At 45.0% G+C, this 13,156-nt stretch overlaps 1 protein-coding gene across 4 annotated transcripts in view; it reads right to left on the reverse strand.

Moving 5' to 3' along the window:
* The window catches only part of RIPOR3 (RIPOR family member 3), a 230,003-nt gene that overhangs the window by 158,882 nt on the left and 57,965 nt on the right, over positions 1-13,156 (reverse strand). The window lies entirely within an intron of this gene.

Below are 13,156 nucleotides of genomic sequence, written 5' to 3' on the forward strand. Positions count from 1 at the left end.
AAGAAACAGCAGGCAGATGGAGAAATCCCAAACCTTGGCAAGATGACTAACAGATGCTGACTGCACATAAGATGACGAGAAGACATTCGATTCGAGAGACAAAGACTGAAAGGTAGAGGGGCAATGACTGTACAGCTAAATAACAGCCTATTTTAGGCAATCTCCACCTTTGGGAGCATTATTTTTACTTAAAATATTTAGGACTAAATACATTTTTTCTACAATTTTTGTATAAAAAAAATTACACCCTGTGCCTTCTATGGTTGTGGCCTAAAGTTTTGAGACTGAAGTTTTAATTTTCACAAACTTTACTGCTTCGGTGTGTTTAGATCTTTAGTCAGATGTTCTTCTGGTTACTGAAGTACAATTATCAGCATTTCATAAGTTTTTATACTTTTATTTGCAAATTCATCAAGTTTCTGCAAAGACTTAAGATTTACAGTGTTGTCCCTTATTTTTCAAGAAGAAAGGATTCGAGGGTCAGGATCTTAGCTTAAAATTACACGATATTTGGAAAGTATTTAAAAAGTTGCAACTCCTGTATAGAAAATATCTCGCAAACACGTTTCAGACATTGCAATGACTAAAGATGGCAGTCCAAAACGCGTCTGCTATATATTTTCTATAGAAGGATAGAATTTTTGAAGCTGGATATCAGTATCTGGGCCAAATCCTGACAGATGACGATAACCAATACTTGTGTAATCTTAGTGATGAGCCCAAAGTTTCAATGTTTTGTTCACTGAGACACTTGGTTATAAATTTTGCCTTGTGACACAGTCGCCATCATGCTGGAAAAAGTATTGATCATCACCAAATTGCTCCTGGATGGTTGGAAGAAGTTGCTTTTGGAGGACTTTTAGCTCCAATTCTTAATTCATGGCAGGGTTCTAAGGCAAAATTGTGTGTGACCCCCTCCATGGATGGAGTGAGTGGTCTCAGGACGCTTTACTGTTGGAATCACACAGGACTCATGGTAGTGTTCACCTTTGATTCTACAGAAAATCATTCTTCCAATGTCCCAACATTCTGAAGAGGCTACATCAGAGAAAATAACTTTACCCCAGTCCTCATCTATCCAATCACCATACTGCGTGTAGAATGTCACTCTGTCTTTGATGTTTTTAGAGCAAACCGACTTCTTCGGCTTCTTCGCTTCCTTTATTGACACAAGGCCAGCTTCCAAAGCCCTTGTTTCACTGCACGCAGATGGACTAAAGGTACCGTCACATTAAGCGACGCTGCAGCGATCCAGACAACGATCCCGATCGCTGCAGCATCGCTGTGTGGTCGCTGGAGAGCTGTCACACAGACAGCTCTCCAGCGACCAACGATGCCAGTCCCCTGGTAACCAGGGTAAACATCGGGTTACTAAGCGCAGGGCCGCGCTTAGTAACCTGATGTTTACCCTGGTTACCAGCGTAAACGTAAAAAAAAAAAAAACACTACAAACTTACCTTCCGGTGTCTGTCCTCCGGCGCTGTGCTTCTCTGCACTGACTGTGAGCGCCAGCCGGAAAGCACAACGGTGACATCACCGCTGTGCTCTGCTTTCCGGCTGGCCGGCGCTCACAGTGCAGAGAAGCACAGCGCCGGGGACAGACAGCGGAAGGTAAGTATGTAGTGTTTTTTTTTTTTTACGTTTTAAACATCGGGTTACTAAGCGCGGCCCTGCACTTAGTAACCCGATGTTTACCCTGGTTACCAGTGAAGACATCGCTGAATTGGCGTCACACACGCCGATTCAGCGATGTCTGCAGGAGGTCCAGCAACGAAATAAAGTTCTGGACTTTCTGCTCCGACCAACGATGGCACAGCAGGATCCAGATCGTGGCTGCCTGTCAAACTCAACGATATCGCTATCCAGGACGCTGCAACGTCACGGATCGCTAGCGATATCGTTCAGTGTGACGGTACCTTAACACCTACATGCTGCCATCCATGAACAAGTTCTGCACTGGTGTTGAACCAATCACCTAGCTGAATCCTCTTAAGGAGATATTCCTGGCACTTGATGGCACTTTCTTGGGTGCTCTGAAGCCTTCTTCACAGCAATTAAACCTCTCTTTGAAATTCTTGAAGATTTGGTCAATTAGTTGATTTAGTGGCAATCTTACAAACAGCAATGTCCTTGCCTATAAAGCCCTTTTGATGTATACTAATGAATACTGTACATGTTTCCTTGTAGGTAACTATGGTTAATAGAATAATATTAGTAGACAATGCTTTAAAAGTGGGCTTGTGCTTTAAATCATCCTCTTATCCTAATTGCAATATGACAGTAATATCAGCTGCCTTTTCCTCGTCAACACTTTCTCCTGAGTTAACAAGAAGATCACTGAAGTTACAGTGGGGCAAAAAAGTATTTAGTCAGTCAGCAATAGTGCAAGTTCCACCACTTAAAAGGATGAGAGGCGTCTGTAATTTACATCATAGGTAGACCTCAACTATGGGAGACAAACTGAGAAAGAAAAATCCAGAAAATCACATTGTCTGTTTTTTTAACATTTTATTTGCATATTATGGTGGAAAATAAGTATTTGGTCAGAAACAAAATTTCATCTCAATACTTTGTAATATATCCTTTGTTGGCAATGACAGAGGTCAAACGTTTTCTGTAAGTCTTCACAAGGTTGCCACACACTGTTGTTGGTATGTTGGCCCATTCCTCCATGCAGATCTCCTCTAGAGCAGTGATGTTTTTGGCTTTTCGCTTGGCAACACGGACTTTCAACTCCCTCCAAAGGTTTTCTATAGGGTTGAGATCTGGAGACTGGCTAGGCCACTCCAGGACCTTGAAATGCTTCTTACGAAGCCACTCCTTCGTTGCCCTGGTGGTGTGCTTTGGATCATTGTCATGTTGAAAGACCCAGCCACGTTTCATCTTCAATGCCCTTGCTGATGGAAGGAGGTTTGCACTCAAAATCTCATGATACATGGCCCCATTCATTCTTTCATGTACCCGGATCAGTCGTCCTGGCCCCTTTGCAGAGAAACAGCCCCAAAGCATGATGTTTCCACCACCATGCTTTACAGTAGGTATGGTGTTTGATGGATGCAACTCAGTATTCTTTTTCCTCCAAACACGACAAGTTGTGTTTCTACCAAACAGTTCCAGTTTGGTTTCATCAGACCATAGGACATTCTCCCAAAACTCCTCTGGATCATCCAAATGCTCTCTAGCAAACTTCAGATGGGCCCGGACATGTACTGGCTTAAGCAGTGGGACACGTCTGGCACTGCAGGATCTGAGTCCATGGTGGCGTAGTGTGTTACTTATGGTAGGCCTTGTTACATTGGTCCCAGCTCTCTGCAGTTCATTCACTAGGTCCCCCCGCGTGGTTCTGGGATTTTTGCTCACCGTTCTTGTGATCATTCTGACCCCACGGGGTGGGATTTTGCGTGGAGCCCCAGATCGAGGGAGATTATCAGTGGTCTTGTATGTCTTCCATTTTCTAATTATTGCTCCCACTGTTGATTTCTTCACTCCAAGCTGGTTGGCTATTGCAGATTCAGTCTCCCCAGCCTGGTGCAGGGCTACAATTTTGTTTCTGGTGTCCTTTGACAGCTCTTTGGTCTTCACCATAGTGGAGTTTGGAGTCAGACTGTTTGAGGGTGTGCACAGGTGTCTTTTTATACTGATAAAAAGTTTAAACAGGTGCCATTACTACAGGTAATGAGTGGAGGAAAGAGGAGACTCTTAAAGAAGAAGTTACAGGTCTGTGAGAGCCAGAAATCTTGATTGTTTGTTTCTGACCAAATACTTATTTTCCACCATAATATGCAAATAAAATGTTAAAAAAACAGACAATGTGAATTTCTGGATATTTTTTTCTCAGTTTGTCTCCCATAGTTGAGGTCTACCTGTGATGTAAATTACAGACGCCTCTCATCTTTTTAAGTGGTGGAACTTGCACTATTGCTGACTGACTAAATACTTTTTTGCCCCACTGTATATAAGTAGATTATTTTGTGTCAGGGGTAGAAATGCAGTTTGAATTGAGTTTTTGTGATTAAGTTAATTTCCATGGCAAGGAATGACTTTGCAGTTGTATGCAATTCATTTGATTACTGTTCATAATGATAGAGTGAATGCAAATTTCAACTATAAAAACTGAAGAAGCAAACTTTGTTAAAAAACAAATTTTGTATCTGGCTCAAAATTGTTGGCCACAACTGTATAGCCTCTGTGTCGCACTGCCTCTCACTGGCTGCAGAATGAGTTAACTGAAAACTGAAAATTTTAATAGACAAGATCTCATTTTAATTGACAATAAAGCCAATTCGATGATGGTTGCACAGAGGACGAGCAGAACCTGAAGGTAATAATAGGACCAACACCGCACTGTCACCCCTGCATCACATCTGTCTTGGTTTTCTGTACCAGGAGCAGATGATGGCAGAAGTTGACCCTACACATCTGTTCTCTGTGCCATATGTGGGGAACTGAGGACACATGCTGTGTATGGTCCTGTCCAGGTCTGTGCTTTATTTATTGGGCCTGGGGAAGGTATGTAGAACATGAGCTGGTCCTGCATGCAGCACAATCCATCTGCATACTTCATCCGCTAAGTAACAGCATTCCTCCAGGAACCGGTGACCTAGGAATAGTGCGTGCCTCATCCCAATCTCATAAAAGATGGAAAACCACAATAAGCAATGAGAAATATGTGACATTTTGTAAGATATCAGCCATCAGCTCAAATGTTTCTCAATCCAGCACATTTTCAATACAGAAACTTATATTTCCAAGGAGAAATCATAAATCCTTCATTCCCAGTACAATGATGTCAAAGCAATGAATGAAAGATGATTAATAAATCTTAGAGGCGGAGAAGGTCTCAAGAAGCAAGGGTCAACTCAAGAGTCTAGAAAACGTGGAAACTACAGGGTGCGAGATCAGCTAACCACTAACCAGCAGATAACCTATACAATAAGTAGTTAAGGAGCCATATAACACTATGGTTTTCATGTAAGAACCATACAGTAATGTTATTTAAGTACGGTTGCATTCATTTACCGTGCCATCCTCTGTAAGATCCATATACTGATCCTGAGTTTATCTTGCATCATACTCCAGAGCTGCACTCACTATTCTGCTAGTGTAGTCACTGTGTAGATACATTACATTACTTATCCTGTACTTTTCCTGAGTTACATTCTGTATTATACACCAGAGCTGCACTCACTATTCTGCTGGTGGAGTCACTGTGTACATACATTACATTACTTATCCTATACTGTTCCTGAGTTACATTCTGTATTATACCCCAGAGCTGTACTCACTATTCTGCTGGTGGAGTCACTGTGTACATACATTACATTACTTATCCTGTACTGTTCCTGAGTTACATTCTGTATTATACCCCAGAGCTGTACTCACTATTCTGCTGGTGGAGTCACTGTGTACATACATTACATTACTTATCCTGTACTGATCCTGAGTTACATTCTGTATTATACCCAAGAGCTGTACTCAATATTCTGCTGGTGCATTCACTGTGTCCATATGTGGCACCCCTAGGGGTATTTGCCACAAAAACAGTTACTGACACTGGATACAAATACTAAAATAGCAAGACTGCACTACCACCTCCGGCCAGAAGGGGGAGCTCCAGAGACTCCCCTTGATCTATTCTGGTCTGAGAGAAGAACTGGCAGTTGGGCTAAGGAGCTGAAAGTGAGAGGTCATACAGCTGAATTTCTAACAGCCCTATGACGGTTTCCAGGCCCAAATCACCGGCCTGAGGAGAAGAGGGATAGAGAAAAAGGACATTGTGAGAACCGGGTAGCATTAATCACTACCCAGAACAGGCGCAAAGACGGATACCGGATCCGTGGCTGTATTCATTGCATATAATACAGCAACCGGAAAAACGTGAGGTGATATCAGCTTCACTAGGGTCGGACGCAGCAACAGACACAGAGTTCAGCGGTACTCCCGGAGGGGGTAAGCCGATAAAAGGACTCGGGTTGCCCGTCGAACCAGGACCCGGAGGGGACAGATTGGGCCGGCAGCCAGTTCACATACAGCAGCAGGGCCACACAGAAATTGCGTACAATAAGAGGCGAAGACCCCGGCAGGGTCAAAGTAACTCAGAGTTCCCATACAGACTCCGGTGACAGGACTGGTTGTAAATCCTTTTTTGTTAAAGTAAACTGATTAAACGTTTCAGTGCCTCAGTCTTTCATTTGGACAATAGCCATCTATCCAGGATTGGGATCATCACCGCTGGGAGAACCTGCTGCTGATCAAGTAAGTGCCTGTTCCCTCACGATACCCTTTACACTGTGCATTGCCTGAGGCCACAGCACCGGGTCAAGCCACCCGTGACATCCCCCTCAAGAGACAGACCCCATTGGTCCGGTGCTGGATACCCCGGTCTCTCGGGCGTCACAATTGGCGTCACGAACAGGATAGAGCCAGCCCATATACCGGGTATTGTGTGCCCAAAACTTTGAAAACTTGGATGAAAAATAGTGAAAATTGACTTTATTAAAGAAAATTCCATTTCCCATTAAAAACTATTGAAAGTGACTTTTCACCATTGGTTATAATGGAGTAAAGATGGCCGCCATCCCCTGAGGTAATCACCTCATAACCGTTAGGCGCGAGACTGTTAATTGAGCTACGCCATTACCTGAGCCCCAGTCTAACTTGAAAAACTTCAGAATCCGCCATTACAGAGCGCGCGGCGGGCGGGAGCAGCAGGGGGCGTGTCATTGTGGGCGGCACCAAGCTGAGCGCTCTGACGTCAGAGCAAGGGGAAAACCAATCCTGCTGCACAGCAGAACGAATCTACACTATCCCGACGGAAGCGGAGGACCGGAAGGGTCCGGATTAACTAAGGGGGCACAGTATGTCGCAGCATGGAGACGCCGCAGCACCCGGCGGCGCTAATGCAGCTGAAAGACAGAGTGTCGATAGAGCGTCTGGTAGCGCAGCGGTGCAAGGAGTGGCGCCCATCATTCCGGTGCTGATGCCATATACCCAAGGTGGCCCGTGGCTTCCAATGTATGAAGGTGAGCCTAATACCCTTGACGATTTCAGAGAAAAGATGCTGGCCCATTTTAACATGTTCCCCGTGGGTGAAGTTCAGCGTGTTAGTCTCCTGATGATGCAGTTAAGTGGCCATGCTAAGCGAGAAGTCACAGCATGGGCAGCTGATCTAAAAGGCACTGTTGAACGCATATTTGCTGGATTAAAAGCTACATTTGAAACCACTGCCAGCAGCAAAGCTAAAATACGATTCTTTAATTGCAAACAAAAAGTTAATGAGGGCGTGAGAGACTTTGCCTTAAACCTGCAGGAAGCCCTTAAATCACTTACACTGGCTGAACCCATTTTTAACACCGGAGCGGATAAACTGCTAAGAGATCAATTTATGGAGGGACTCTACACCCCTTCTCACCGGGGGCATGTGAGCATGCTTGTTTTTAAGAACCCTGAATTGACATTTGCTCAATTAAAGGAGAGCGCTATACGTCTCCAGCTGGCAGAGGCACCTCAGGATCAGGATCCTGCGCAACCTATGGCAGAGGCACCTCAACAACAGGGAGTGCCAGTGACATCAGCTATGTCCGGGGCCATTGCTAAGCCCCTGGGGCCCAGTACTAATGAGGCTCTTCAACAAAAGCTTGACTCTTTAACTGATGTTGTTGCTTCAATGGTTAAAACCATGCAGGAGATGAGAGGACCCAAGATGGAGTTGGCAAACCGTAGAGAGGATGTTCCATGGATGAGACCCCGGAAATACCCGACATGGAGAGGACGACCCCGCGACCGCTACCAACCGGATGGACAGCCCATTTGCCGCCGTTGCCAGCAGCCAGGCCACTTTGCACGAGATTGTGATTTAAACGGGAATCCCCTGTGAATGCGGGCCGCTTCGCAGGAATGAACTTTCAAGGCCCAACACCCTGGCACGACAGGTACATCGGAGGACGACCCATTATCCCTATCGTGCTGGACAGAATTCCCCTCAACGCTTTGCTGGACACAGGTTCCCAGATTTCATCTATACCGTATATCCTTTATAAGAGGTACTGGGCTGATGCAGATATTGATAAAGGGCCCTCTGATGTTGAGCTAGATATATGGGCCAGTAATGGTAAGTTGGTACCGAAACTAGGATTCAGGGAGATGACCATAAAGATTGGTAAAGTAGAATTGAAGAAACAGGGTATAATTGTTGTTGATGTTGACCGGCGGAACTGTGAACCAACTGTATTGATAGGAATGAATGTGTTAGAGAACTGCTTTTCCGAAGTTATTTCTGTTTTACAGCAAATTGCTGAAACTGCCCAATCCTGCCAGCAGAGAGTTCTCCAAAGGGAAATAAAAGTATTGATGTTAAGGCAACAGGTAGAAGTTGCAGGTGGAGAAATCGGCAGTGTGAGGGTAAGTGATCCAACATCTATTGTAATCCCACCAAAAACAGAAATGCTGGTATGGTGTAGAGCAGCCATTGGTACTAAGGGACGAGATTATCAAGCCTTAATAGAACCAGTGTACACCGACAGCAGGCCCACTATACTCACAGCACGAGGGGTAGTCGAGGTACACCGGGGACGAGTGCCGGTACGACTTTTGAACTGTGGAGAGGAAGAGGTCACTTTGCCAAGGTATGCTACAGTGGCAAAGCTATATACTGTTGACAACAATGCCATCACAACCATTGAGCCCTTAGAACCAACCTGTCAGGTGGAAGGCAACGGCTCAGACGGAGAATTGGAGGATTGGTATCAACAGCTACACATGGGCATAAATTCAACACCTACCCATCAAAAACAAGGGGTGTATAGGCTAGTGACGGAATATGAACAAGTCTTCAGTAAACACCCATTGGACTTCGGACGGATAGAAGGGGTAGAACACACAATCCCCACCAGTGACCATCCCCCAATAAAAGAAAGATATAGACCCATACCGCCCGCTCACTATCAATGTGCAAAAGATATGCTGAGGGAGATGAAACAGGCCGGGGTAATAAGAGACAGCTGTAGCCCCTGGGCGGCCCTCTAGTGCTTGTAAAAAAAAAGGACGGAACCATGAGAATGTGCGTAGACTACCGGCGGATTAATAACATCACCCATAAAGACACCTACCCCTTGCCTAGGATAGAAGAGTCCTTGACTGCTTTGAAATCTGCTAATTATTTTTCCACCTTAGACTTAACAAGCGGGTATTGGCAAGTCCCTGTGGCTGAGAGAGATAAGGAAAAGACGGCATTCACCACACCAATGGGTCTATGTGAATTTAATCGCATGCCATTCGGACTCTGCAACGCATCCGGTACCTTCCAGCGGCTGATGGAATGCTGCCTCGGACACAAGAACTTCGAGACCATCCTCCTGTACCTAGATGATGTGATCGTCTACTCAAAGACTTACGAACAACACTTAATAGACCTGGCAGAAGTGTTCGAAGCCTTATCCAGGTATGGCATGAAAATCAAGCCATCCAAATGTCACCTTCTCAAGCCAAAGGTACAGTACCTGGGACACATCGTGAGTTCGGAGGGAGTAGCACCGGATCCCGAGAAAATAAGCGCCATAAGGGATTGGCCAAGACCTACCAACGCAAAAGAAGTGAGGCAATTCCTGGGATTGGTGGGTTACTATCGCAGATTTATAAAAGGATTTACCAAATTGGCAGCACCCTTGCAAGACGCCTTGGTAGGGCAGACGAAGAAACCTTCAAACCGAAACCCTCCTTTTCAGTGGAACGATGAAAGGGAAGACTCCTTTGAACAACTAAAGAAGGCACTAAGCGGAGAAGAGGTTCTGGCATACCCAGATTACCATCAACCTTTCATCCTCTACACCGATGCCAGTAATGTGGGACTAGGAGCGGTGCTGTCACAAAAGCAAGAAGGTCGGGAGAAAGTCATCGCCTTTGCAAGTAGAAAGCTCCGGCCTACTGAAAGAAATCCAGAAAATTATAGCTCCTTCAAATTGGGACTACTGGCAGTAGTTTGGGCTGTGACTGAACGTTTCAAACACTATCTGGCTGCTGCAGAATTTATTGTCTATACTGACAACAATCCGTTGACCCACCTGGACACAGCCAAATCAGGTGCGTTAGAACAGCGATGGATAGCCCGGTTATCTAATTACAACTTCAAGATCAAGTATCGAGCAGGTCGCAAGAATGGAAATGCCGATGCCCTATCCCGGATGCCACACTTGAGAGATGTAGAAGAAGAAACGGGGGAGCTTGAAGAAATTGAACTACCAGCCTTCCATCATCCCAAGGCAAAACATCATCAGTCAAATACCTATCAGAAACAACAAGAGGTGAATTTTAATCCGTTAGCACACCATAGATGGGCTGACACCCAAGACAGCAATCCGGCTGTGAAGTTGGTGAAGGAACTGTTAACTGAGCAAAGTGCATATCCCGATGAGGATGCCCTAGAAGAGACGCATCAACTCTGGAAAGAGAGAGGCAAAATGTTCCTGTATCAAGGGATGCTCTGTAGAAGGTACACCAATCCGAAAACACATGAATTGGTTTGGCAGATTATCGTGCCTAAACAAGATGTCAAGATGGTCCTCGAAGCTTACCATAATGGTGCTGGTCACTTCGGTTGGAAAAAGTTAGAAGTACTTCTAAGAGAAAGATTTTATTGGGTCGGGATGAGAAAATCAATCGAACAGTGGTGCAGAAATTGTGGCCCGTGCAACCTCAGAAGAAACGATCAAAAGAACCAAAGAGCACCACTGCAGCCCATAATCACCAAACAACCACTTGAACTTGTAGCCATGGACCACGTGAAGTTGACACCAAGCCGGTCCGGCTATGTCTATGCCTTGACCATCGTGGACCATTATTCACGCTTCTTGGTAGTAGTACCCGTAAAAGATCTGACAGCAAAAACAGCAGCCAAAGCGTTCCAAACATACTTTTGTAGACCCCATGGATATCCGGAACAGGTTCTCACCGACCAAGGTACAGCCTTTGAATCAGAGATCTTCAGAGAATTCTGTAATATGTATGGTTGCAAAAAGATCCGGACGACGGCCTATCATCCACAAACAAACGGCTTATGCGAGAAGATGAACCATATTGTAATAGAACTACTAAAGACTTTACCTGAGACAGAAAGGAATCAATGGCCAGAGAAATTGCCTGACTTGGTGGATCTGTATAATCATGTCCCAGTGAGCTCCACCAACTGCACCCCAGCTTACCTTATGCGTGCAAGATCCGGCCAATTACCAATCGATCTAGAAATGGGAATTCTGAAACCAGACGCAGATGTTCAAGACTCCAATTGGGATATCATACGGCAAAAGCAGTATCGCCAAGTGCAAGAGAGTGTGGAAAGAAGCTTTCAGCAAACTAGAGAAAGACAAGAGCGAACTTTCAACCAGAATGCTCTAGCGACCCCATTAAGACCGGGTGACCAAGTGCTCAAGAGAAATCGTCGAACCAATAAACTAGACAATCAATGGGAAGCCGTACCCTACACAGTTTTACCAACAAGAATGGATAATCCTAAAATGTGTCTCATTAGCAAAAACGGAGGCTTAACATCTGTACTAGTGTCAAGAGACAATCTTAAATTATGTCCGGAAGCATTGAAAGAGCCAGAAGTTGTCCAGCCAGAACCAGAAGTTATTCAACCCATGCAGGTCCAACCAGTAAAGGAAAAAGAAGAGGAAATGTATCACACCTGTATAGGAAACTTTCCCAAAACCCTACTAACATACCATGGTGCAGTAGTGGTTCCCATGGTGGCCTTTTACCCAACACCGAACCCAATACCAGAAGTCCCAAGACAGGAAGAGGCTGACCCCGTACTACGGGAGGTCCCAGGCCAGGAAGAACAGATTCCTGATCAGAGTAATCCCATTCATGGTGGACTTGCCAACTGCATAGTCGTGGAATTATCTTTAGCAGAGCGGGCAGATACTACATCCGCAGTAGACAGTAGTACACCACATGAAGAGTCACCGCTATTACGTAGATCACAGCGTAGTACCCAGGGTCAATTACCGGCCAGGTATGCGGATTACCAACTATAAAACTATAGTCATTGTTATCATTCTGCAACGTTTAAGCCCAGTACCTACAGAGACTTGTCTGTATGAACTTATTGCATATTCTTGAACTTTTTATCAGCCCGGAGGCACTAAATCAAAGCTCCGGAAAGACTGCTTTTTGAACTTTGCTTTTTGCTCTTTTTGAACTTTCTTTAGACTTTATATTGGTAACTCCATTGGAAAAATGGAACTAAATTCTTGGACACAAAGTGCAGTGCCTTTCCTAGTACCTTCAAGGATAGAACTGTATTAATGGACGCTATTTGGAGTGACTTTTTACAGAACTCTATTTTTGTTTCCTTGAGTGGTTTTTGTAACTTTTCATTTTTAAGACTCTGTACATATTAATTGTTATTTCAAAATGTTATCGTCCCACAGTCCCGGAGTACTGTTCTTAACTAAGGGGGAATGTGGCACCCCTAGGGGTATTTGCCACAAAAACAGTTACTGACACTGGATACAAATACTAAAATAGCAAGACTGCACTACCACCTCCGGCCAGAAGGGGGAGCTCCAGAGACTCCCATTGATCTATTCTGGTCTGAGAGAAGAACTGGCAGTTGGGCTAAGGAGCTGAAAGTGAGAGGTCATACAGCTGAATTTCTAACAGCCCTATGACGGTTTCCAGGCCCAAATCACCGGCCTGAGGAGAAGAGGGATAGAGAAAAAGGACATTGTGAGAACCGGGTAGCATTAATCACTACCCAGAACAGGCGCAAAGACGGATACCGGATCCGTGGCTGTATTCATTACATATAATACAGCAACCGGAAAAACGTGAGGTGATATCAGCTTCACTAGGGTCGGACGCAGCAACAGACACAGAGTTCAGCGGTACTCCCAGAGGGGGTAAGCCGATAAAAGGACTCGGGTTGCCCATCGAACCAGGACCCGGAGGGGACAGATTGGGCCGGCAGCCAGTTCACATACAGCAGCAGGGCCACACAGATATTGCGTACAATAAGAGGCGAAGACCCCGGCAGAGTCAAAGTAACTCAGAGTTCCCATACAGACTCCGGTGACAGGACTGGTTGTAAATCCTTTTTTGTTAAAGTAAACTGGTTAAACGTTTCAGTGCCTCAGTCTTTCATTTGGACAATAGCCAT

Source organism: Ranitomeya imitator, chromosome 2 (genome assembly GCF_032444005.1).
Source record: "Ranitomeya imitator isolate aRanImi1 chromosome 2, aRanImi1.pri, whole genome shotgun sequence".
Classification (NCBI taxonomy): domain Eukaryota; kingdom Metazoa; phylum Chordata; class Amphibia; order Anura; family Dendrobatidae; genus Ranitomeya; species Ranitomeya imitator.